This window comes from Marmota flaviventris, chromosome 1 (assembly GCF_047511675.1).
Source record: "Marmota flaviventris isolate mMarFla1 chromosome 1, mMarFla1.hap1, whole genome shotgun sequence".
In the NCBI taxonomy this organism is placed as follows: Eukaryota; Metazoa; Chordata; class Mammalia; order Rodentia; family Sciuridae; genus Marmota; species Marmota flaviventris.
The window spans coordinates 7,549,172-7,575,371 of NC_092498.1; the positions used below are offsets into that span (position 1 = coordinate 7,549,172).

At 42.0% G+C, this 26,200-nt stretch overlaps 2 non-coding genes across 2 annotated transcripts; one reads left to right on the forward strand and one right to left on the reverse strand.

Annotated features, from left to right (window-relative positions):
* Window positions 1-4,735: 4,735 nt before the first annotated feature.
* Window positions 4,736-4,807, forward strand: Trnac-gca (transfer RNA cysteine (anticodon GCA)). Its single transcript has one exon. It is a non-coding gene; the product is annotated as a tRNA-Cys (tRNA).
* A 19,719-nt stretch (window positions 4,808-24,526) lies between these two features.
* Trnac-gca (transfer RNA cysteine (anticodon GCA)) lies at window positions 24,527-24,598 on the reverse strand. Its single transcript has one exon. It is a non-coding gene; the product is annotated as a tRNA-Cys (tRNA).
* Window positions 24,599-26,200: the final 1,602 nt, after the last annotated feature.

Sequence of the window (26,200 nt, forward strand, 5' to 3'; positions counted from 1 at the left end):
TGGGTCACAGAGCCAAATTCAGAGGGAGCCAGAGAGCTGGATGGTCTTGAGGGACACCTGTGGCCTGTGGGTGGCCTGGAGGACTCCTCCAGCCTCCCTCTGGAGTCCGTCTGTCTGGACCCTGGACACATAGGGACAGCCGACGTCCTAAGATGCACCAGAATTACTCCAACTTGCCAATCCAAGACATTTTCCATGCTGCGCTTGCCTTTCCCCTGGAAAACCCCCAGTAAAGACTCTGGTCCAGGTCTTCCCCTTCCTCCGTCAGCCTCCTGATCAAAACTGGGGATTGCTTATGTGGCTGTGCACGACATGGCATGCCCCCGTCTCTTGGAAAGTGAAAGGAATGAGAACGTGTCGGCAGCATCGGCTTCTCTGCATTATCACTGCCCAGTCCCTTCCCATATTGAAACCCCACAGGCAGGGGCCGGGGTTGTAGCTCAGTGGTGGAGCACCTGCCTCACACGTGGGAGGCACTGGGTTCAATCCTCAGCACCACAAAAAAATAAATAAACAAAATAAAGATGTTGCATCCATCTATAACTAAAACATCTTTAAAACTACATATATCCACAGGCGCATGCGAGACAGGAGTTCAGCTGTGTCCGCTGGTCATCTCCCCACGGTCTCAGAAATGGAGACCAAGGAGTCACTCAGACTGCATTTGTGTCTGAGGCTCAAGTTCTCTTCCAAGCTCACTGGTTTTGGCTGAATTTATTCCCCTGTGGTCATATGACTGAGGTCCCTCTGTCCTTACTCTCAGGTTCTAGGCATGTGGTCCTCTCACAAAATAGCAGCTGAGCACATCCAGAACAAAGTCCAACACTCTTTACAGGAATCCATCTACATCTAGTATTCAATATTCTTTAAAGAAGCACAGCCAAACTTAGCACCCAATTTTACATTTTTACAACATAAAATTCAACATGTCCAGAATATAAACAAAAATGACCAGGAATGCAAAGAAAGAGGAAAACATGACCATATTCAGAAAAACAGAAGCAGAAAGGAGAGAAATGATGGAGTTAGCAGAAAAGATCTTTAAAATAGCACTGTCTTCCCCGGACACAGTGGGGGTGCATGCCTGTAATCTCAGTGGCTTGGGAAGCTGAGGCAGGAGGATCGTGAGTTCAAAGCCAGCCTCAGCAAAAGTGAGGTGCTAAGCAACTCAGTGAGACCCTGTCTCTAAATAAAACACAAAATAGGGCTGAGGATGTGGCTCAGTGGTCAAGTGCCCCTGAGTTCAGTCCCTGATAACGCCCCCACCCCGCAAATAGCACTCCTTTTTCTCAGGCCACACCATCTCGGGGCTTTTCATCTTCTCTATCAAACAACAGGGATCACGAAGAGTCAAGAAAGGCCAGGAAGTGAAGACAGGGAAGGCCGTCCTGGGAGCAGGCAAGGGGAGGGGGGACGCCGTGTCCATGGAGTGAATCTGGGGTGGGTCACAGAGCCAAATTCAGAGGGAGCCAGAGAGCTGGATGGCCTTATGAACACACTCAAGTATGAAAAAGAAACTAAAAGTGAAGAGAATAAAGATATAAAAAGACTCAAATATAACTTTGATAAATGAAATGCTTCATTGTAATGAAATATAAAATAGCAAGATTAGATATTCTAGAAGAAAAGATTACTGAATTTAAAGACCCAGCAGTATAAGCTACAAAATGAAGTACAGAGAAGAATACAGAAAACAGGTGCACAGGTTTAGTGAGCTGTGAGACAAGTACAAGAAGTCTGGTATACACCTATTTGCAGCACCCGAGGAAGAAAGCAAAGAGAAAGGGACAGAAATATTTTTTAAGTGGCCCAAAGTTTTTAAATTGGATGAAAACTAGAAATCCACAGATCTAGAATCTCAACAAACCCAAGCATGAGAATCACAAAGAAAATCAAACCAAAGCCCATCATGATAAACTTTCCAAAAGCAAGTGATAAAGAGAAAAAGACTAAAGACACTCAGAAGTAGGGGGAATACATTTCACACAGAGGAATGAAAAGCAGACTTCACATTAGAACCTCGTTGTTCAGAGAGGAGGAAAAAGGAACATCTTTTTAAAAATGCTATTCATTCTGGGGCTGCGGTTGTGGCTCAGTGGTAGAGCACTTGCCTGGCATGAGTGAGGCACTGGGTTTGATCCACAGCACCACATAAATAAATAAAATGAAGGTGTTGTGCTGGGATTGTGGCTCAGTGGTATTGCGTCCATCAACAACTAAAAAAAATTTTTTAAATGCTATTCATTCTGTATCCATGAGCTCTATCTCAGTGAAAGTACCTTTAACAATGAAGGAAATACACACTATTTTTTTCAAGACCAACAAAAACTGAAAGGATTCAACACCAGTAGACCAGGAAATAATGGAGTTCTTCAGGCAAAGACAAAAATAATATCAGATGAAAATATGAATTAAATTAATTAAGAGGATTAGAAATGGCAAATATCTAGATAAACAGAACTATTAATTCCCATTTTAAATCTTTTAAAAAGATAATTGAAGGTTAAAGCAAAAATAATAGCAATGTAGTAGGAGCTCACAGTACACAGAAGAAGTAAAATCTATGGCATCAACAACACAAAGGGCAAAGTGGGGGAAGGGAAATTCTTACGACATCAGTGAAGTGGCATTACATTGCTGAAAGCAAAGTGTATTAAATTAAAGATGATGCTGTAATCCCTAGAGGAACCAGTGAAAATTATAAAACAAAGAAGAATAGCTAATAAGCTGGTGGTAGAGACAAAATGAAATCAACAAATATACTCAATCCAGGGCTGCGGTTGTGGCTCAGCGGTAGAGCTCTCGCCTAGCACATCCGAGGCACTGAGTTCGATCCTCAGCACCACATAAATAAGTAAGTAAATAAATAAATAAAACTAAAGGTATTAAAAAATACTCAATCCAAAGTTAGGGGAAAAAGAATAAAGAACATATCGGACAAACAGAACCTAAGTACTAACATGACAGATACAAATGCAACCCCACAGACAATCACTTTAGGTACAAATGGTTTAAGATTCCAATTAAAAGTCAGAGATTGTTAGGGAAGATTTTTTAATAGTTATTTTTTAGTTATGGTTGGACACAAAATCTTTATTTTATTTATTTTTTATGTGGTGCTGAGGATCGAAGCCAGGGCCTCACACGTGCTAGGTGAGGGCTCTACCACAGAGCCACATCCCCAGACTGTTAAGGTAGATTTTTAAAAACAACTATATGCTGCCTACAAAAACACTAAATATATGTCTTTTTCGTATAAAGACATTTTAAATTAAAAGGGAGAAAAAGATGTGCTAAACATTAACCAAAAGGAAGATGGAGAGGCTATTTTACAACAGATTATGTCGACTTCAGAATAAGGGAAATTGTCGGTGTTAAAAAGGATGATCCTTAATGGCGCAAAGATCAATTCATCAAGGAAATATAACAATCTTCAATGTGTATTCATTTATTAACAGAGCTTCAAATGTACATGAAGCAAAAAAATATGCCGACCAACTTCTGGTAACTGAAGTTGCATCTCAATTTCTGCCTCAAAAAAAAATAAGCAAGTGGGCTGGGGATGTAGCTCAGATGTAGAGTGTGCACTTCCCATGTACAAGGCCCTGGGTTCCCTCTCCAGCACCCCACAAAGAAACCAGCAAACATTCAAGTGGTTCAACTGAGAATAAACCAAAGAGACAAATGAGCAACATCATAAAGGAAAACCAAAACATGCCTAAGTGAATTTTCACATTTTCACAGTATAAGAGAATACTAGAATACTATGGACAACTTCATTCCATTTTCTTGGTGAAAATTAATCAGTAAATATGGCCCAGAAGAAGTGGGGCACCTGAATAGGCCAGTAATGATGGAACACATTTAAAAGACAAGGAGCACCTCTTCACAAAGTCACCACATCCAGAGGGCTTCCAGCCAAGTTTTCCCCAACATGTAGAGAGGAATAGGACACTCTTGTGTTTTATATAATATTCCAGAGCATGGAAAACTGTGAAAATCTCTCCAAATTATCCCAGGAAGTTTGCATGCTCCTGATATGAAATAAATTAAAAGACCATATTCCAAAAAGAAAGCCACAGGCCAATCTAAACAAAACCATGGATAACCATTGCTAATAGTATAGTAGTGTGTGATGCCCAAGAAAGGCTCAAAACAGAAGTATAATTGATGAAGGCTCAGGACAAGAACATTTACTACTGTTAGGTAGAGGCTCTTTGAGTTTCAGAGCAAGAAGACAAATGCTTAAGGCCTACAGCTTTGCTGACATTTGGAGTTAACCTTACATATTCCTCATCCTCCAGAAACCTGAGGCTGCCCCTTAATTGGCCTAGCCTCAGTGGGGCTAGCCAAGCTCCTGAGAGCCTCCTACGGCCCAGGCCTGGTCCCTGCAAAAGGAAACCAAGCCAAAGAATGGAAATAGAGAAGAAGAAAGAAAGAAAACTTCTTAGATATTAAGTGGTGTAGGGAGATACCTTTGTTCATCATCATCATCATCATCATCATCATCATCACAATCATCATCATAATGGTGAGGGTAAGAAGTGTTTTAGTGGGCTGGGGAGAGAGATGCTTAGGTGGGCACAGGTGGGAATATTTTGGAGAAGAGAAACAGGTTCTAGCAAGTGTGGAGGTGGGTGAGCAGAACAGCAGCTTGGGTAACTCCCAAAGAGACAGGGTTGGCCATAGAATAACTGTGCTTATGAAAGTGTTTAATGAACCAACAATGTCCTCTGGGGGTGTAGCTCAGGGGTAGAGCATTTGACTGCAGATCAAGAGGTCCCTGGTTCAAATCCAGGTGCCCCCTGTGTCACCAACCTTTTCTTTTCTTTTTTATATTTAAATGAGGCAGGTATCAAAATCTTTTTTTTTTCCTTTTTCTTATTTATTTATTTATTTATTTTTTTATTCCAACCTTTTCTTAAGGAGAAGTCAACCCCTGTTATCTGGCAGATCCAGCCTCCCAACATCGAATTTTCCCAACATGGTGAACACTGAAGTGTTCCTGTTGTCACATTTTTTCCTGTTTCATTTTTAAGTCCTCAGCCATAATCATTTCCTGGAGGGTGGGAGCCTGCCCTAGGTTTTCTCTCTCCCTACTGAGTAATTATTACTTTCCTCATTTTATTTGTTTATACCATGCTTCCTCTTAAAAAGAATTGGATCTGAGACAGTTTACAATAAAAACACAATAAAATTCTAACCAGACAAATGTGTGCTATAGGAGGCAAGACCTGAATGTCTAGAAAAGGCAAGAGACATTTATTCCAAAGAGCTGTCATTAGAAGCTGCTACTACTGGGAACACAAATATTATCTTCTGATTTCCTGATAATCAAACAGAAATTAAAACATCCCAATTCATCAACTGAGAAATATATTTTGTTGGTTCTGGAAACCAGCAGATATTCATATAATAGGTCTTTATAGATGGGACATTGGAGAGATGGTGATTATTGCCATTAAGTTTTGCATGACACAACTTTACCAACTACATAATTATGAAACACAGTGACTCTGGATTTTTTCCTTATTTTGTTTATGTCCCCCCCCTTCAAAAAAAAATGCCGAAATGGTGCTGCATGTGAGGGCTGCAGGGTCTATGGTCTACCCGGGTATGCCTGGTCCAAGCCCACCTCTGTACAAGACGTGGGACACTCCAGGGACCATTGACATTTGGCTGCTCCTCTGCCCTAAGCTGCCCCAGGAACCTCCTTTCCTTCACATGAGAAATGAGAGGTACTCCTGCAGTGAGCCTCCCGCCTCGGCATCATGGCCATTGCTCTCCAGCTGGATATGGCTCCGAACTACTGTGCATGATTCTCTTGCTGGTTTGGAAAAGCAGGTCTGCAGAGGACTCAGAAGAGTGGGAAAGGCAAAGAGCCACCAGAGGCTCCATCAGCACATCCTGTAGACCTGGCGACCTGGGACCTGTCCACCAACTCTTTGTTGCTGGTCTGTGCTGTGAACCATTCAGAAATTGAGAGTCAGCAATTACAAAGTCCAGGACAATCTGCCATGGTCAGTTCTGGTGGTGTGTGCGTCTCAACATCTGTGAGTCTGATGGGCTAGTATTGATCCAGGACAGATTATAAGAAAAAATAAATAAAGCTGACCCTTCACCAGAGACAGTTTGAAAAGCCCTGATTTAATTCAGCCTTCTTGGAAATCCACTTCTCACTCTTCTGTGTGAAGCAGTAGGTACCTCAAGATTCAGCTCCCTGTGTCAGTCAGGGCCTAGAAGCCAAGACTGAGCAGTTGACATTTATTAGAAAGCTCCTCGCAAGGTCAGAGTTGTGGAAGGTGTGGCTCAGGCTAACCTCCCAGGAGGGACGCCCCACCAAGCTGCAGAGCTGGTTGGTTGGTGGAGAAACAACCGAGGCAGCACCCAGCGCTGGGTGCCACCCTCTACTCTCCTTCCAGAAACCAGTCCTCATGCCACTTGTGTTCCCACCCCAGGCCCTGATAGCAGGACAACAGTGACTGCTCCCTTGCAGGCCAAAGGGCTCTGCGCCTTCCCTCCTCTTCCCCCTTCAAGCCTGGAACCAGAGCATCAGCTCCTTGCAGCCGAGGCCATTCCACAACCCTCTGCAAGGGTCCTGGAGAACAGGGGTTTCTAGCTTCTATTTTGAGGATGCTGGTTTTGTAAGGAAGACATTCTCCACAGCGGGGAAGGCATTCCAACATTCTGCACAAAAAGAACACATGAAAAAGTCCTTCCCATCAGATTGTTGAATACTCATTACAAAAAAATGTAAAATATCTTGTTAATATTTTTTATATTAATTACATGTTGTAATGACAATATTTTTGATATTTTTGGATTAAGTAAAATATGGAATCAAGATGATTTTAATAATTTATGATTGCTTGAATGTGTCTACTAGAAAACAAAATTACATGTGGCTCACATTTGTTGTTTGCATTATATTTCTATTGGACAGCTTTAGATGAAGTGTGATTTGAGAATATCCAGACCTAGATGGTGTCACCAATCAGTGGACAAATGGTGGACTCAATAAAGGGTACTGGATTCATTGTCTCAAAAAAAAAAAAAAATCACAGAGCTGGGATGCAGGTTCAGTGTTAAAACATTTGCCTAACAATGTGTGAGGCCCTGGGTTTGATCCCCAGCACTGAAAAAACAAACATCACAAATGATCTCTATCTCACTCCGTTAAGAATCCAAATAAAGACCTAAACATGAACTCAAACTTTTAGAAAACACACACACACACACACACACACACACTCATCTATGCATACTCTTAAAGAGAAAATTATTCAAAGATACTTAAAGCAGAGCGAGGAAAACTATTCTGGACCACTGAGATGGGTACACAGACCACGGCAACCAGGTCTTGCAGGGAGGAAAGAGAGACGGGTTTCAACTCTGACTAAAGCATGGACAAGTGAAAACGTAAGCCAAGGAGCAGGGGGGTCAGTGAGTGGAAATACACTGAGAGGAGAAAGTGGGATTCTTGCAAAACCAACCGAACGAGATTCCCGCTGGAGACAGGCCACCATGGCCAGACAGTCCCTGGAACGCAGAGGAGGAGGACAGGGAACCTGATCAGATACACAAGGCAATCAGACACCAAGGATGGTTCTTGCTAAACTGACTTAGCTGGGATCTTGGCTAAAACTGGATTTTACAAGGAAGTACACAAATGGGCTTGGGGAAGGTTCAGGAACCAGATTAAAGTTTAGCCAAGAAGAGGGTATTTATTCATTATTTACATTCATAAATATGGCCCAGATTAGAGTTTCTGACACACAAATCATGAACTAGAAAAGAACATTTTAATCTTTATATAAAAGAACTGTAAAAGATGATTTTGATTATATCAAAATTTAAATTTTTATATGGCAAATAACTTCCCAAACAAGAGACTGAATTTTGCAACACAGATGTTGGGAATGGATTTGTACCAGAATATAGGCAAGATGAAAAACTTCTGGAGATGGATTATATTAATGAAGTGTACTTAACCTTACTGAACTGAACATTTAAAATGGTTAAGATGGCTAATTTTATATTTTATGGTTTTTTATAACAATTAAAAACGTTTAAGTTATTTTTTAAAAAAGAATCCCTACAGATCAAACAGAAAAGAAAAAATAGTCGACCCAGCAGAAGAATGGACAAAGACAGAATTAGAATTCACAGAAGAGGTTATTGTCATGACCAATACATTTATGAAAAGATACTCAACATTGCTAGAAATCAGAGAAATTAAAACTACATTCAACAATAAAGAGGCAACATTGTTTTGTTTTTACTCAAGTCAAGCAAAAATAAAGTTGTTCTTCTACTTCCTCCACAAAGTTAGGATAAATCAAGTTTCAACTAGATCAAGAATTGGTAAAGGGGCTGGGGTGTGGGTTTGTAGCTCAGTGGTAGAGCGCTTGCCTAGCATGCATGAGGCACCGGGTTCAATTCTCAGCACCATATATGAATAAATAAAATAAAGGTACAACAACAACAACAACAAAAAGAGGGGCTGGGACCATAGCTCAGTGACAGAGAGCTTGCCTCACGTGTGTGAGCCACTGGGTTCAATCCTCAGCACCATATAAAAATAAGCAAATAAAATAAAGGCATGCTATTTATCTACAACTACCAAAAAAAAAATTAAGTGAATTGGTAAAGGGAGAAACGGTGTTTTCTTTTTCTTTTTCTTTTCTTTTTTCTTTTTTTCTTTCTTGGTACCGAGAATTGAACTCAGGCGCACTCGAACATTTTGCATTTTATTTAGAGACAGGGTCTCACTGAGTTGCTTAGGGCCTTGCTCAGTTGCTGAGGCTGACTTTGAACATGCAATCTTCCTACCTCAACCTCCTGAGCCCTGCACCACTGTGCCTGACCCAAGGATAATTTTAAACACTTGCAGACCCAGAAAAGAAAATCTGCCTTAATATAGTACCAGTCAGCTAAGTGCTTTCTTATTGTCCCTTTCTTCTCTACATTCTGAACGCAAGGGCTGAATGCTAGGTGGAGAAAGGCGGAGGAGAAGGGCCTGTCCCAACTCACCCACTACTAGGTGAGGAGAGTAGTTGAAATGATTCCAGAGAATTGATCATTATGTGGAGTGGAAATTTTAATTGCTGAATTCAGGCTGCAACCACAGGACTTTCTATTAAATAAGATTGATCATTAGGGGCTGGGGATGTGGCTCAAGTGGTAGCGCACTCACCTGGCACGGGCCGGACCCACGTTCGATCCTCAACAACACATAAAAATAAAAATAAAGATATTGTGTCCACCTAAAAAAAAAAAACTAAAATATAAATATTTTTTAAACATTAAAAAATAAAAGGCATCTTGTTGTGTCCATCTACACCTAAAAAAAAATATTTAAAAAAATGATCATTAAAGTTACCTGGGCAAGAAAAGGCTACTTTGCTCTTGCTTCCTTCATTTCTTTTTTTCTTTCTTTCTTCTTCTTCTTTTTTTTTTTTTTTTTTTTTTTTGAGGGGAGGAATGAGGCAAAACCGATTTTATTGAAGGAAGATGGAGAAGACCTTTTTCTTTCTCACGTCTCCATCCTCAGGGACTCAGGGGCAAGGAAAGTTCCTCCTGGAGGAGAGGAGACAGAGTGTGACAATAGGAAATAGACACATGCAGATTTAGCCGGGCTGCATTAATTGGAAACAAGTCACAGCCCCTCTGCTGGCTCTTCCCTTTTCTTTCTTTCTTCTTTCCCAGCTCAACACAAGTCAGATGCTTCTTCTGCACCTTGCTCCTGTCCGTAATGCACCTGCTGAGTGGAGCTTGCAGTGTGGAGGGTTCTGTGTCGGTGGACTTAAGCAAGTAGAAAAAATTCAATGGGCTGGAGCAGCAACCAGTGCACAGTGAGTCTGCCGCTCGAAGGGCAGGTATGAGACAAAGGCGAGATGCATCTGAAATTTCAATGCCTGAAACCGAGGTAGGATTTCCAGGGGACCTAGGGGTCATGTTGGCTCCATGCCATTGGTTATTGGGAAGTGATGTCAAGTGAAAAGCTGGGAATGAAGGTTCCAGTCCTTGTTCAAAAAGCAGCAGCTTCCCTCTGGGCTGGTCTTCTGTCTGTGCACCAAGCTGCACAGGCTGCATTTTCAGATGGAACCTTCAGTGGCCTTCCAAGATGGTGCCAAGAAGTGATGGTGTCTTTTTGCAAAAGAAGGATGATTATGCCAGTCGGACAGGATGCACAGCTCTCTGCAGAGACAGAATGAGCACCTGTACCTGTGTAGCTGGAATTATAAACAGGGACTAATTATACTTGTTCTCAATAAAAGGGGGCATGGCTCATGGATAGAGCATTGGCTGTAGATCAAGAGGTCCCTTGTTCAAATTTAGGTGCTCCCTTTGAAATACTTTTCCTCCTTGAGCTGAATTGACAAAATCAAGCTTTACTTGACTAGAGACCATTTCCCAGTCCCCCCACTGACTAGAGCTCCGTGGAGAGGAGGCTGTGCTCTGCCCTATACTCATGCTGTATAGAACAGCAGTGTTCAGGCTGGGCCTAGCCCTGAGTTACACCAAAGCAGTAGTTTGCCTGAGTCACTCCATCTTGACAAGAGTTAAGAGAGAATGACTCCATGCCTTGTTTATATAAGTCAACAACCACCATCTGCCCAGATCAACCATAAGGCACAAATTGGTCGATAATTTATTCATGCCAATAAAATAATTAGTAAGATTAAATCAGGGGGTTGTGGCTCAGTAGTAGAGCACTCACTTGGCACATGCAAGGCCCTAGGTTTGATCCTCAGCTCCACATAAAAATAAATAAAATAAAGGTATTGTGTCCACCTACAACTAAAAAATAAATATTTTTAAAAAAATTAAATCAGGAGCACTTGGACACTTGGGCATCTCAAATCATATCAGAAACATCAGACACAGGAGCTTATCAGTCTCACCCCCAAGACCCTTCACCTAAGTCCATAAAAAGAGGAGCACCCTGAGATTGGGCACAGTGGCACACAGAACCCATCCCCTGGTCATTTGTCACAAGTCTTTCCCAGGAACATCACCACAGTGATGAACTTCCAACTCTCTGTCCCTGGGCTTCTGTGCAGCACAGTTTCTCCTGCTAGTGACGATATGGCCACTTCAACAGGATACTCCATGCAGACATGGCTTTACACCAGTTATTTTAACAGAAAGAATTCAATATACATGATTGATAACCAGTATATCAGTTTCCACTGCCTTAACAAAGTACCACAAATGGATGGCTTAAGACAACAGAAATACATTGCCTCACAGTCCTGGAGAAATCAGAGTCCTGCGCTCTCTGAAGGCCCTGGGGGAAACCCTTTCTTGCCTCTTCCAGCTTCGGATGTTTGTTGAGCGACCTTGGCATTCCCTGGCTTGAGATGCAGCCCTCCCATCTCTGCCTCCATCTTCACGGCCATCTTCCCCTAGACATCTCTTTCTCCTCTTCTTATTAGGACATCAGTCCTATTGGACGAAGGCCCGCCCAACTGTAATATGATTTCATTCACCTTAGCTAATCACATCAGCAGTGACCTGTTTCCAAATAAAGTCATTTGGGGGCACTGAGTGTTAGGACTTCAACATGTCTTTGGGGGGCTGGGGAGTCACGAGGAATTAGAGGAAGACTGAACAGCCTGGAGGAAGTCCCTCAGGGAGCTACTGCCATCCCTAGGCTCGGGGAGTCAGGAGAAGAGGTTGGGCCAAGGGTCCAGGCTCCCAAGAAGGTGCAAGTGTCCCTGAGCAGACGTGATGCAGGTAGTCCTGTGAGCCCTAAGCTGCAGTCTGCAGTCACTGTGGATGCTGGGATGAGCCGTCTGCCAGGGGACTCTGATAGGAGCCTGAAGCAGGCCAGAGGAGGAAGGGCCTCTCCCTGCTCGGCCATTCCTGTCCCTACACCGCCCTCTTGGCAGGACCAGTCAGGAAGCTGTGAAAGGAGGAGCATTGTTCACGGTGTCTTTGACCCAGGGTCCCAGATCGGAGCACAGAAGGCTGGACTTGAAGTTTAGAGAAAATCACCTCTTTGATTTTTTTCAGAGGGTTGATCTTGCCCAGTAGATTAAAGGGTTGAATCTTGCCCGGAGCTCTGGGGCAACAGGAGAGTGACAGCCTGCATCCTAGGGTGTGGTTTTGTGGAGAGAGCTGTGACCTGGTGCCCAATGGTACAGGTTCTGTCTTTGAGGTATTTGCAGGGTTGGCCAGCCCAATGGGCATTCACATCTCTGCTTTGGGGTGCTCAGCCTGCCCTCACCCAGGGACAGAGGCAGAGGTCCCCAGTTCAAATCTGGGTGCCCTCTAGATTTTTGGCCCTTAAAGTTGGTAAAAAGAGTTCCAATTTCTCTCCCTTAATGAATCCAGGGGAGTCTTCCTGCAAAGACCGAAAAGTCAGAGAACACCCTTCCCGCCTCCTCAGAAGCTCCTGCTGCCGTGATCTTCCCTCTTTCTCCTTCCCTGAGCCCTGAGCTCTGCAGTGTGTACTTTCATTTCCTGTCTGAGTGGGAGGATTCAGCCCTTTGAAGGTAGCCAGAGAGAAATCTGCAATCCCCAGCTGCTGGCCAGCTCCTCAACAGTGGTGAAGGAAGCCAGGGTACAGTGCAGTCGAACACTCGATGTGTTGAAAGGAAACAATGGTCAGCTTGGAATTCGATTCCCAGCAAAACTATCCTTCAAGAGCAGTCAAAAGCTGAGAGAATCTACTACAATGGACCTTAAAGAAAACTCCAAAATATAGTTGTCCCTCAGTATTTACGTGGGACTGGCTCCAGGATCCCCACAGACACCAGAAGTATATGCATAGTATTTGCAGATAATCTATGTACACCTTCCTATATTCTTTGTTTGTTGCATGGTACTGGGGATTGAACCCAGGGGCTCACTTATGCTGGGTAAATACTCTTCCATGAGCTGCCCCCACCTCCTATATACTCTAAATCATCTTGAGATTACTCATAATACCTAGCACAGCAGAAATGCTACTTAGAGCAGTTGTCTTACTGTATCAGTTAAGGAGTGATCACAATAAAATGAGTCTGTACATGTTCAGTACAGATAAAAAAAAATTTCCAAATATTTTCCACTTGTGGCTGGTTGGATCCACTGATGTAGATCTCACAGATATGAAGGACTGACTGTTCCTACTTTAGAAAAAATGACAACGATCCCAAATGGGAGGAAGAGGTGTTTAACAAGGAAATTGGCAGATATGTAAGTATATTTAAAAATCATTGGTCATTTAACACACTATTATTGTCTTGACTATATTTTTTAAAGATAAAATAAAATACTGGTCAATGATAATATATAAGGAAAGAAGTCATCAAAGTTAAAATCTTCTAAAGTTTTTTTTTTTTTTAATAATTTGGGAGAAAGCCAAAGATATTGATTAACTTCACTTTTTAACTTTGCCTGCAAAGATTTCTAGTGTATCATTTTGAAAGTTGTGGTTTAAAGGGAGGTGAGGGACTGGGGATTGTAAATAAATCTGCTAGCAGATGTAATATACTAAATAAGAAAAAAATCCCCATGAATCCAAAAGGCAGGAAATGAACAATGGAAGAAATATGAGACAAATGAAAATAAGTCCCGATAGATCAGTTTACCCGGTATTCATTTCCTAGAGCTGATGTGACAAAGTACCAAAATGGGTCACTTAAAACTACAGCTGTGTGCAAGTTGCTCTGGGAACCCATGCACAGCTGCCTGCCCAGGAAGATACAAATGTATCTGATAGCACTATGCATCTACTTTTTTTATGTTAATACCATACAAGGAATATATATATGTGTGTGTATTGTATATACAATATACAATATATATTACGTACACACACACACACATTTGCTTATTGGTTGGTGTCAGGGATCCAACCCAGGGCCTTGCATATATCTTTCCATCTTTTTACTTTCACTCTTTCTGTGTCTCTAAGTTTTAGAGACACTTGTTCTTTTTTTTTTTTTTAGTCATACATGACAGTAGAATACATTTTGATATATAATACATACATGGAATGTACATACATCAATCATATTGTCTATTCTGTTCTGCTGCCCTTCCTATCCTCCCTACTCCTCCCCTCTTCTCCCATCCTTTCTCTCTATCCAATCTAATGTGACACACTTTTTTTTTCTTTTTCTCATTACAACATCATATATGTATTCTTATAACAATGAGGTTCTCCTCCCATCTTCTGTGCAACTCCCCTTCTCCCTCTTTTTCCCTCCCACCTCTCTTCCCTATTTAGTAGTAGTCTTCTTCTCATGCTCTTCCTCCCTATCCCATTTTGAGTCACCCCCCTTATATCAGAGAAGACATTTGGCATTTGTTTTTTTAGGGATTGGCTAACTTCACTTAGTATAATCTGCTCTAATGCCATCCATTTGCCTGCAAATGCCATGATTTTATTATTTTTTAGTGCTGAGTAATATGCCATTGTGTATAAATGCCACATTTTTTAATCCATTCATCTATTGAAGGGCATCTAGGTTGGTTCCATATTTTAGCTATTATGAATTGTGCTGCTCTAAACATTGATGTGGCTGTGTCCCTGTAGTATGTTCTTCTTAGGTCTTTTGGGTAAAGTCCGAGAAGGGGAATAGCTGGGTCAAATGGTGGTTCCATTCCCAGCTTTCCAAGGAATTTCCATACTGCTTTCCAAATTGGCTGCACCAATTTGCAGTCCCACCAGCAATGTATGAGTGTACCTTTTTCCCCGCATCCTCTCCAGCACTTATTGTTGTTTGACTTCATAATGGCTGCCATTCTTATTGGAGTGAGATGGTATCTTAGAGTAGTTTTAATTTGCATTTCTCTGATTGCTAGAGATGGTGAGCATTTTTTCATGTATTCGTTGATTGATTGTATATCCTCTTCTGAGAAGTTTCTGTTCAAGTCCTTGGCCCATTTGTTGATTGGGTTATTTGCTTTTTTGTTGTTTAACTTTTTGAGTTCTTTGTATACTCTAGAGATTAGAGCTCTATCTGATGTTTGAGGGGTAAAAATTTGTTCCCAGGATGTAAGCTCCCTATTCACCTCGCATATTATTTCTCTTGCTGAGAAAAAACTTTTCAGTTTGAATTCGTCCCATTTGTTGATTCTTGGTTTTAACTCTTGTGCTATAGGTGTCTTATTAAGAAATTTGGGGCCTACCCCCACGTGATGAAGATTAGGACCAACGTTATCTTCTATTAGACGCAGAGTCTCTGGTCTGATTCCTAGCTCCTTGATCCATTTGGAGTTGACTTTTGTGCATGGTGAGAGAAAGGGATTCAATTTCATTTTGTTGCATATGGATTTCCAGTTCTCTCAGCACCATTTGTTGAAGATGCTATCCTTTCTCCATTGCATGGTTTTAGCACCTTTGTCTAATATAAGGTAGTTGTAATTTTGTGGATTTGTCTCTGTGTCCTCTATTTTGTACCATTGGTCTTCCAGCCTGTTTTGGTGCCAGTACCATGCTGTTTTTATTACTATTGCTCTATAGTATAGTTTAAAATCTGGAATTGCGATACCACCAATTTCACTCTTCCTGCTTACAATTACTTTAGCTATTCTGGGTCTCTTGTTTTTCCAGATGAATTTCATGATTGTTTTTTCTATTTCTGCAAGGAATGTCATTGGGATTTTGATGGGAATTTTCTTTGAATCTGTAAAGTGCTTTTGGTAGTATGGCCATCTTAATAATATTAATTCTACCAATCCATGAGCAAGGTAAATCCTTCCATCTTCTAAGGTCTTCTTCTATTTCTTTCTTCAGGGTTCTGTAGTTTTCATTGTATAGCTCTTTCACCTCTTTTGTTAAGTTGATTCCCAGGTATTTTATTTTTTTTTTTTTTGAGGATATTGTGAATGGAGTAGTTGTCCTCGTTTCCATTTCAGAGAATTTGTCACTGATATACAGGAATGCCTTTGATTTATTGGTATTGATTTTATATCCTAAAACTTTGCTGAATTCATTTACTAGTTCTAGAAGTTTCTTGGTTGAATTTTTGGGTCTGCTAGGTATAGGATCATGTCATCGGCAAATAGTGCTAATTTAAGTTCTTTTTTTCCTATATTTATGCCTTTAATTTCTTTCATCTGTCTAATTGCTCTGGCTAGTGTTTCAAGAACTATGTTGAATAGAAGTGGTGATAGAGGGCATCCCTGTCTTGTTCCAGATTTTAGAGGGAATGCCTTCAATTTTTCTCCATTTAGAATGATGCTGGCCTGAGGCTTAGCATATATAGCTTTTACCATTTTGAGGTAATTTCCTGTTATCCCTAATTTTTCTAGAGTTTTGAACATAAAGGGATGCTGTATTTTGTCGAATGCTTTTTCAGCATCTATCAAGATGATCATATGGTTCTTATCTTTAAGTCTATTGATATGGTGAATTACATTTATTGATTTCCGTATATTGAACCAGCCTTGCATCCCAGGGATGAATCCCACTTGGTCATGGTGCACGATCTTTTTGATATGTTTTTGTATCCGATTTGCCAGAATTTTATTGAGGATTTTTGCATCTAAATTCATTAGGGATATTGGTCTGTAGTTTTCTTTCTTTGAGGTGTATTTATCTGGTTTGGGAATCAGGGTGATATTGGCCTCATAGAATGAATTTGGAAGTTCTCCCTCTTTTTCTATCTCCTGAAATAGATTGTAGAGTATTGGTATTAGTTCTTCTTTAAAGTTCTTGTAAAACTCTGCTGTATATCCGTCCGGTCCTGGGCTTTTCTTGGTTGGTAGTCTTTTAATGGCTTTTTCTATTTCCTCACTTGATATTGGTCTGTTTAGGTTGTTTATATCCTCCTGACTCAATCTGGGTAGCTCATTGCCTTAAGGAATTTATCAATGCCTTCACTATCCTCTATTTTATTAGAGTATAGGGTTTCAAAATAATTTCTAATTATCTTCTGTATTTCTGAATTGTCTGTTGTGATGTTGCCTTTTTTATCCCGTAAGCTAGTAATTTGGGTTCTCTCTCTTCTTCTCTTTGTTAGAGTGGCTAGTGGTCTATCAATCTTATTTATTTTTTCAAAGAACCAACTTTTAGTTTTGTCAATTTTTTTGATTGTTTCTTTTATTTTTATTTCATTGATTTCAGCTCTGATTTTAATTATTTCTTGCCTTCTACTGTATTTGCTGCTGATTTGTTCTTCTTTTTCTAAGGCTTCGAGGTGTAGTGTAAGGTCATTTATTTGTTGGCTTTTCATTCTTTTAAGGAATGAACTCCATGAAATGAATTTTCCTCTTAGTACTGCTTTCATAGTGTCCCAGAGATTTCGATATGTTGGAGACACTTGTTCTTTGTAAACAGAATTTAGTTGTTTGATTGTTCTAACCCAATAAGATGATTTTTGTCTTTTAACCTTGGGTATTTAATTTATTTATTTACTTAAATTTTTATTTGTTCTAATTAGTTATGCATGGCAGTAGAATGCACTTTGACATATCATACATGAATGGAGTACAACTTCTCATTCTTCTGTTTGTACATGACGTACCATCCCACCAGTCGTGAAGTCATATATGTACATAGGATAATAATGTCCAATTCATTCTACTATTCTTCCTCCCCTATGCCTCCTCCCCTCCTTTTACTCCCCCTACCTAATCCAAAAGTAACTCTATTCTTCCCTAGCCCCTGCCCATTATTGAATTAGCATCAGTATCAGAGAAAACATTCAGCTTTTGTATTTTGGGGATTGCCTTATTTAGCTTAGCATGATATTCTCTAGCTCCATCCATTTACTGGCAAATGCCATAATTTAATTCTTCTTCAATAGTAATATTCCATTGTGTATATATACCACATTTTCTTTATCCATTCATCTGTTGAAGGACAGAATAGAAGATAGAATAGAAGACACAGAGACAAACCCACATAGATACAGTTATCTCATACTAGACAAAGGTGCCCAAAACATTCAAGATAGCCTATTCAACAAATGGTGCTGGGAAAATTGGACATCCACATGTAACAAAATGAAATTAAAACCATATCTCTCACCCTGCATAAAATTCAACTCAAAGTGTATCAAAGACTTAGGCACAAGAACAGTGACCCTGTGCCTAATAGAAGGAAAAGAAGACCAAATCTTTACCATGTCTGCTTAGGACCTGACTTCCTTAACAAGACTCCTAAAGCACAAGAAGTAAAATCAAGAATCAATAAATGGGATGGATTCAAACTAAAAAGCTGCTTCTCAGCAAAGGAAAAAATCAATAATGCAAAGAGAGAGCCTACAGAATGGGAGAAAATCTTTACCACATCCACCTCAGATAGAGCATTAATCTCCAGGATATATAAAGCACTCAAAAAACTTAACACCAAGGGCTGGAGTTGTGGTCAGCGGTAGAGCGGTAGCACGTGTGAGGCCCTGGGTTCTATCCTCAGCACCACATAAAAATAAAATAAAGGAATTGTGTCCAACTACAACTAAAACGAAATATTTTTAAAAACAAGTTAAAAAAAAACTTAACACCAGAAAAAAACCCACAAATAACACAATCAATAAATCGGCTAAGGAACTGAACAGGCACTTCTCAGAATATACAATCAATCAAGAAATATATGAAAAAAATGTTCAACATCTCTAGCAACTAGAGAAATGCAAATCAAAACTACTGTAAGATTTCATCTATCTCCAGTCAGAATGGCAATTATCAAGAATACAGAAAACAATAAGTGTTGGCGAGGATGTGGGGAAAAGGCACACTCATACACTGCTGGTGGGACTGCAAATTGGTGCAACCACTATGGAAAGCAGTATGGAGATTCCTCAGAAAACTTGGAATGGAACCACCATTTGACCCAGCTATCCCACTCCTTGGTTTATACTCAAAGGACTTAAAATCAGCATACTACAGGGACACTGCCACATCAATGTTCATAGCAGCTCAACTCACAATAGCTAAATTATGGAACCAACCTAGGTGTCCTTCAACAGATGAATGGATTATTTAATTACTTTCAATGTAATTGCTGATGTGTTTGCATTTAAATATACCACCTATATTTGTACTTTCAATTTGTATCATCCATGCTTTTCCTCCTTTATTCTTTTTAAATCTGAGATAATTTATATTTCATTATTTTATTTCTCCTTGCTAGTTTGAAAACTATCAATGCTATTCTGTTCTGGTGGTTACACTAGAAATTCAGTTTGCATAGTTACTCCTCAAAATTTGGGTTTAACCAAGAATTTTACCCTTGTTTCAGTTAATTTGAGCATCTTAGAACTTTTAATTCCATTTTCTTATATAAAATTTGTGTTTTTTTACATTATTCCATTCAACTTCATTATTTTTGCTCTATGTAGGCAATGCTTACTTAGATTTATTCACACTTACTGCTTTTGCTCTTCTTTCTTTCTTCCTGCATCTCTGTTCTTCTAGATAATTTCCTTCTGCTGGGAATACACCCTTTGGAACTTCTGTTAGTGCCTGATGCTTTTGATGAATTGTCTCAGTTTTTGTTTGTCTGAAAGATTTTTATTTCACCCTTACTCATGAAGAATATTTTACCTGGGAACACAATTTCATGTTGAAATGTTGAAATCAGTTTTCACAGTTCCACTGCTTCCTAGCTTTTATTGTTGTTCCTAAGAACTTAGTTGTCAATCTAATTGTCACCCCATTGAAAGCAGTATGTATGTGGGGGGGTTGTTATTTGTTTTGTTTTTGCTTTTGCTTTTCCTGAGAATTTCTTGCCGTCTCTGGCTTTCTGCAAATTTGCTACAGTCGCTCTAGGAATGAGCTTAATTTTGTTCATCATGATTGAGATTCATGTCTTTCATGAGTTGCAAAATAGTCTCAGCCATTGTCTCTTCAATCTTGCATGCATTCATTCTCTTTCATCTCTTCTCTCAGGACTCCAATGATATGTACCTGAGACCTTCTCACTATGTCCTCTACATTTATTGCTCTCTCATCTGTGTGTGCCTTGCTCTCCTTGCTTTATAAGGGATTGTTTTTCCTCCCAACTTTCTAGCCCGTTGACTTTTCTGTTTGGATTAACGTATTCATTACATAGAGCATAGCCCTATTCATTGAGTTCTTAATTTTAGTTATTGTATTTTAAATTATAAAATTTCCATGTTGCTTTCTTTTCAAATCTTCTTGGTTGCATTTCTTGCTTTCCAATTTTCCATTGAACTTTTTGAGCTTGGCACAGTTAGCATTATTATTTTACAGTGTGTTTCTAGTAGTTTGTTGTTTGTTTGTTTGTGATATTGGGTATCAAACCCTGAGATAGGATCTACTTGTGAACATTCTCACTGAGGAATTGCTGACCCAGGTAAGGCACATAAAGTGGCAGAAGAGAAGGAAGAAGGGAGAATCAAGTGGCCAGAGTCTGAAGGAGAGGTGGCACCCTTCTGAAATTCCAAGACAAAGATTGCATTTTTCTTTTAAACCGGGGATCAAACCCAGGGGTGCTTTACCACTGAGCTATATCTCTGGCCCTTTTTAGTTAGCTATTTTTTGGAAACAGGGTCTCCCTAAATTGCCCAGGCTGGCCTCAGACTTGCAATCCTCCTACCTCAGTCTCCCAAGTCACGGGGATTCCAGGCCTGCACCACTGCACCTGGCCACGGACTGCTTTTGACGTGGTCTTCAAGTCATGACGGCCTCTGGGCAGCAGGACGAGGCACACATTCCTCCAAACTTCACAGAGGGCAAGAACAAAGGGACAGCTGTGCTTGCCTTCTGGACATGGCGGTGAGGTTCAGGAAATGAGATGTCAAGAAAAAGAAAGTGAAGTCTCTGGGAAGGTCATGGAGGGTGGGGTCTCCAGGTAGCCAAGGGCTGTGCAGCCTATTGGAAATGTAGCTTTGCCTGGAGTTAGTCAGGAGAGGCCAAGTCCAACAGTGAGATACCTGAGCCAACTAAATGAATAAACAGAATGTTTATTTAGCTCACAGTCTAAGGGATTCAAGTTCAAGATCAGGCAGTCTCATGGGTTTGGGCCTCTGGTGAGGGTCCTGGATAGCAATGGCAGGATCACATGTTGTAATAAAGGGTCTCAACTTGAACTAGGAAGTCGAGAGAGAATTGTCAGGGTCCCAAATTCTTTTCAAGTGCATTCCTGCAATGACCTGAGGACCTTCCCCAGGGTATGACCACCTTCCAATAGCAGCACTCTAGGGACAAAAATTTTAACAGACCTTGGAGGCACTTTCAACATCCAACCCATTGCAGGAGGATTCCTGGAGCTTGTCCTAACCTAAACCGGACAAAGGACCAATATTAATTCAATGGTCCAATGTGGGAAGAAGTAGCAGAAATTCCATCATCTACTTCGGTGATTAAAAGGGGTAAAGAAATACAGAACACCTGAATTTGAACCAGAGACCTCTGGCTCTACAGTCAAATGCTGTGCCCAAGCTATGCCCCCACTTACGTGGAAGCTCTCGGTAGCGCCCTTCCAGCCGGGCACCACACCCAGGCTACCTGTGGTCTGTAATCCATTGTTTCTCTGCATGCCCTGGGAACGGCCAGCTTTCTCCACTGTAGTCTGCCCTCCTCTCTTCATCTCCAGCCTTAACCAGCCCCGCTCAGATCCCGTCATCTCTCAGACTGTGCTGGGGGCACGACCTCTGCACCTGGAAAGGACACGTGATTCCAGCATTTCCCTAAGTCCAGTGATTGGACGAGTGCTGCTGGTCCGGGAAGAGCCTTCTCCATGCTCCAGGGCCTCGAGGAGGAGGCTTGTTACTCTAGTCCATCACTCATTCATTAAGCAAACACTCATTGAGCTTTCTAGACACTGGGCCCTGTCATCCATGTTGAGGGTACAAAGACAGGGAGGACGTTGTCCTCATTCCTCAAAGTGTCTTAATCCATATAGGAGACAAACCCATGAACAAAATATTTCCACAGAAGGGGCAGGAGCCTAAGCAGAGGCTTGAGGGAACTGGAAGTAAGCAGGGATCCAGGAGGGGCTTCCTGGAGAGGTGACAATCCTGGAGATATGCCAGAGGAAGAAGTCCCCTGAAAGTCCACCCAGTGAGGGGCCTTTGCCTTGGAGGACAGCCTGTGCCATAGTATGACACAGAAGTGTCCTGAACAGAACCCAGAGCACAAGGTGAACACATTGCCGTTCATGCCCAAGGCACCACTGGGGATCAAGGGCCCATGTGGATGACGTGTGTCATCATGTAGAGACTCCAGCAAGGGGCCATCTGGATTTGAACCCAGGACCTCTTGATCTGCAGTCAAATGCTCTACCCCAAACCTGTCTTTGCAACCTAATTGCACCAACTGAACTGTGCAATAGACCGCCAGCCTCCCTGCAGAGCAGCAGCCCTGCGACAGCAAGGTCCCCACTGCCCTCACTCACTCTCTGAACTATAAACACCTGCTGCGTCTCCCACCTGCCAGGCACAGCCTTCCTCACCTCTGCGGCCCTGTTGGGTCTTCCTCATAGTGGGCAGGCATTAGCTTTAAAGCTTAACAGAACCCTGCTCCCTCCTCTGCTCCTGCACCAGGGTTCTGAGGGGCAGAGAGGACTCTGCGTGGATAGAGGAGGGGCTCTGTCAATCTTCCAAGAATTCCAATTCAGAAAATAGAATTCTTTCTGAGGTCGAGGGCTGGTGGTATGATTTTGAGTTAGGCAAAAATGTCTCAGATAGGACAGCAAAAACTGTTGCTAAATTGAACTTCATGAGAATCAAGAACGTTTGCGTTTGGAAAGCTATTATGAAAAGAATCAAAAGATAAGTCACAGACTGGGGAAAAAGTATTTGCAAACCATGTATCTGACACAATGCTGGGTCTTATAACAATGTAAAGAATTTCCAAGACTCAATCATAAGAAAACAAATGATCCCAGTTTAAAAAAAATGACAAAAAGATCTGGACAGACACCTTCCAGATAAGATAGTGATAGCAATAAGCCCATGAAACTCTGCTCAACATCATTAGCAATTAGGGAAATATGAATTAAAACCACAATGAAATACGACCATACGTGGCAGTAGATGTCAGTCAGGAAGATCATCCATAGCAAGCGCTGGTCAGGGTGCACAGCCATGGAACCCTCGGGCTGGTGGTAACTTAAAATGCTGTAACCCTGCTGAAAATGGCTGGCGGATTCTCAAAGGTGAACTACCTACCGTATGATCCAGCTTCTCCAATTCCAAGTATTTACCCAAGAAAAGTAAAAAATTTATTCCCTGCACTTGTGTGTGAATGTTCACAGGAGTTTGATTTACTGAAGCTAAAAACTGGTAACAATTCAAGTGTTTTCAATAGGTGAAAGGATAAACAAATCATCATCTGTGTATGCACTGAATAAAAATAAATGAGCTTTTGGTACAGGCAACAGTAGGAGTAGATCTCAAATCGCTAACTTGAGAACAACAAAAACAAATCCAGGACTCAGGTACAATGCTATTTACATAAAATTTTAGAAAATGTGGTTGGGGTGGTGGCTCAGTGGTAGCGCACTTGCCTGGCACGTGTGAGGCACTAGGTTCGGCTCTCAGCACCGCATATAAATAATTAAAATAAACGTCTACCGAGAACTAATAACAATTTTTTTTAAAAAAATTAGAAAATGCAAGCTGATCTGTGGTGCCAGAGAAGATCAGTGGTCCCTGAGAGGACTTGCGTTTTACTTGGAGAGAAAAGGCGAGGAGTGGGAGACACAGAGCTCCATTTCCTATCTCCCCTCCTCCCTCCCTTCTCACCACCTCACCCTCCCCCAGCTCCACCACCCCGTGGCTTCCCATCCCTGGTCCTCCATCAGTGGCTTTCCCTGCTGGAAGGGGTGTTAGGGGCTCTGGGTCCTTATCGGGGAGAAGTGAAGAATGCAGAGTTTCCCATTAGCTCCAGCCCAGGAAGCCTGGCAGCTTGAGATCCAAATCCACATTTCCTGGCTGCGAACTCTGCACCTTGGCCAGCACCCTGCCTCTGGGATCTGGTGTCCCTCCCTCCTTCACCCCCTTCACCTCCTTCACCTCTTGCAAGGAACTCTGAGGGGCCGGCCAGCTGACAGGTGGAATCAGCAGCCTGTGGAGGGATTTGTCAGTCCACACGTCTCGCAGTTGCCTCACTCCCAGCACTTTGTCCTGGGGCCTGTTTCCCTGCTGGCTTCTCATTCACACAACCCCTCCCTAGGCTCATCATTGTCACTGTGCAGCTTCCAGGTATCTCCTGAAAAGTTCAGGGTTCTACAGATTCTCATTCCTCAGAGCCTGGTGCTCACCAACTAGACTATGTAAATCCCACGTGCCCACCCTGTCCCTGAGCTGCTTGGAGAAGGACTTCCTGGATTGTGGAGCGCTGCTAATGGATGTGTGGCCCTGAGTTCGATCCTGCACTGCAGAAAAGAGAAGGGCCTTCTTTTCATCACTGGACCTAAGAAGAGGTGGGGAGGGGGCCTTAGGAAGAGCAGAGGGAAGGTGAAAGTGACTGTGGAGGTCATAGAAACACAGAAAGAGGAGGTGGGTGGGATGAGGAGGTGTAGTAGTTAGTTCAAGCATTTGACAGATATTTACTAAGCCCCACCAGTTCAGTCTGTGCTGGGGACCACCTCCAGCTGCAAGTGCAAAAGACAAGGGGGCACCCGGATTTGAACCGGGGACCTCTTGATCTGCAGTCAAATGCTCTGCCACTGAGCTATGCCCCCTGCTGGCTCCAGGGTGCTTACTAACATCATTTCACTTTAGAAGCATGCTGTATTAACAAAGGCTATAAGTGGCTGTGATTAAATTCCAATTGATAGAAAATAAAAGGAGTTCATTGGGCCGCAACAATGAAAATATCAGAGAAGAAGCTGACTGCCAAGAATTCAAATGCTATCAGAATTTACTCTTTCCTGCTTTCTTTGGTTCCTTTTAAGTCAGCCATAATGTACCAAAGCAGCCTCTCTGGGTGCAACCTGCCTCCAACATTTGTAGGCTCACATCTCCACACTTGTTTCCAGAGAGAAAAAGGCTTGAATCTGAAAAACCTAGGGAAGGACTCTAGTCAGCTTGGTCTGGGCCACGACCCAACATTGCAATCAGAGGACAGGATACAAGCAGTAGAGCCATTTCAAGAGTGAAGTCTTGTAAGTATACACCTACTCCTATTCAGAATATGTGTCTATAGCATGGACAGGAAAGGTGGTTCTCCTGAAGAAGTCCAGGATAGCTAAGACAAGACCACAGAGGACCATCCCTGCAACCTAGTGCCTTCTCCATTGAGACCACCATGTTAAGGGAGACTATGAATCTACTGCTTCTGCTGTACAAGGTCATCAGAGCCCTACACATCCAGGTTCCCTGGTGCTTTTCATTCATCCATCCAAAAAGCACTTAGTGGGCTGGGGCTATAACTCAGTTGATAGAGTGCTTGCCTCACATGCACAAGGCCCGGGGTTCAATCCCTAGCACAATACACACACACACACACACACACACACACACGCACTTAGTATGTGCCTACTATGTGCTTGGTCCTAATAACCAAATAGTTCCTGGCCTTGGAAGCAAACAGCCTAGTGGAAGTGCCTGACACAACAGGCATTATAATAATATGACGTGATAATATGGTGTGTGCTAAGGGAACGTGGAGGAGAGAGCATTCATTATAAGTTTGCCTGGAGACTCAGGTAATGACCTGGCTCTTGCACTGTGAGGAGCTTACTTAATAAACAGGGAGGTGGAAAGGAATCTCAGCAAAAGTGAATCTGGTGCAGTCATGGTCCCAGCGAAAGGTGGGATAGGAGCCTGGAGATGAGGTGACAAGGCCCGAGGGCTATTTGTAATACAGCAGGGCCCCCAGGCAGAATCAGTGAGCACTGTGAGCCCTGAGTGTGACTCCCCCGGAGAACAGGGAGCAGCAGAACTGCCAATGCACTGGCGGCAGTTTAGGGCACTGACTGCGGGCAAGAAGCGGGAGCCCAGGCCAGATGGTTTCTCTCTATTCTGGCTTTCGCTGAGTGTCCTCGTGCTTTATTCACATGCTAACCTGCTTGGGAGCTGACCTCTGTGCTCGGGGGTGTCTTCACTGTGTGTGCTCTCCAAGAAACAAGGTCTCTATTACGGGTTGAATTGTATCCCCTAAAAAGATTGGTTAAAGTCCTAACCTCTAGTCCCTGTGAATATAATCTTATTTGGAAATACGGTCTTTGCAGATGTGACCAAGTCAAGATGAGGACGTTAGGGTGATCCCATAGGACAAATATCCTTGTAAGAAGAGTACGGACACAAACATAGGATGTCATATGATGAAGGAGGTAGATTGG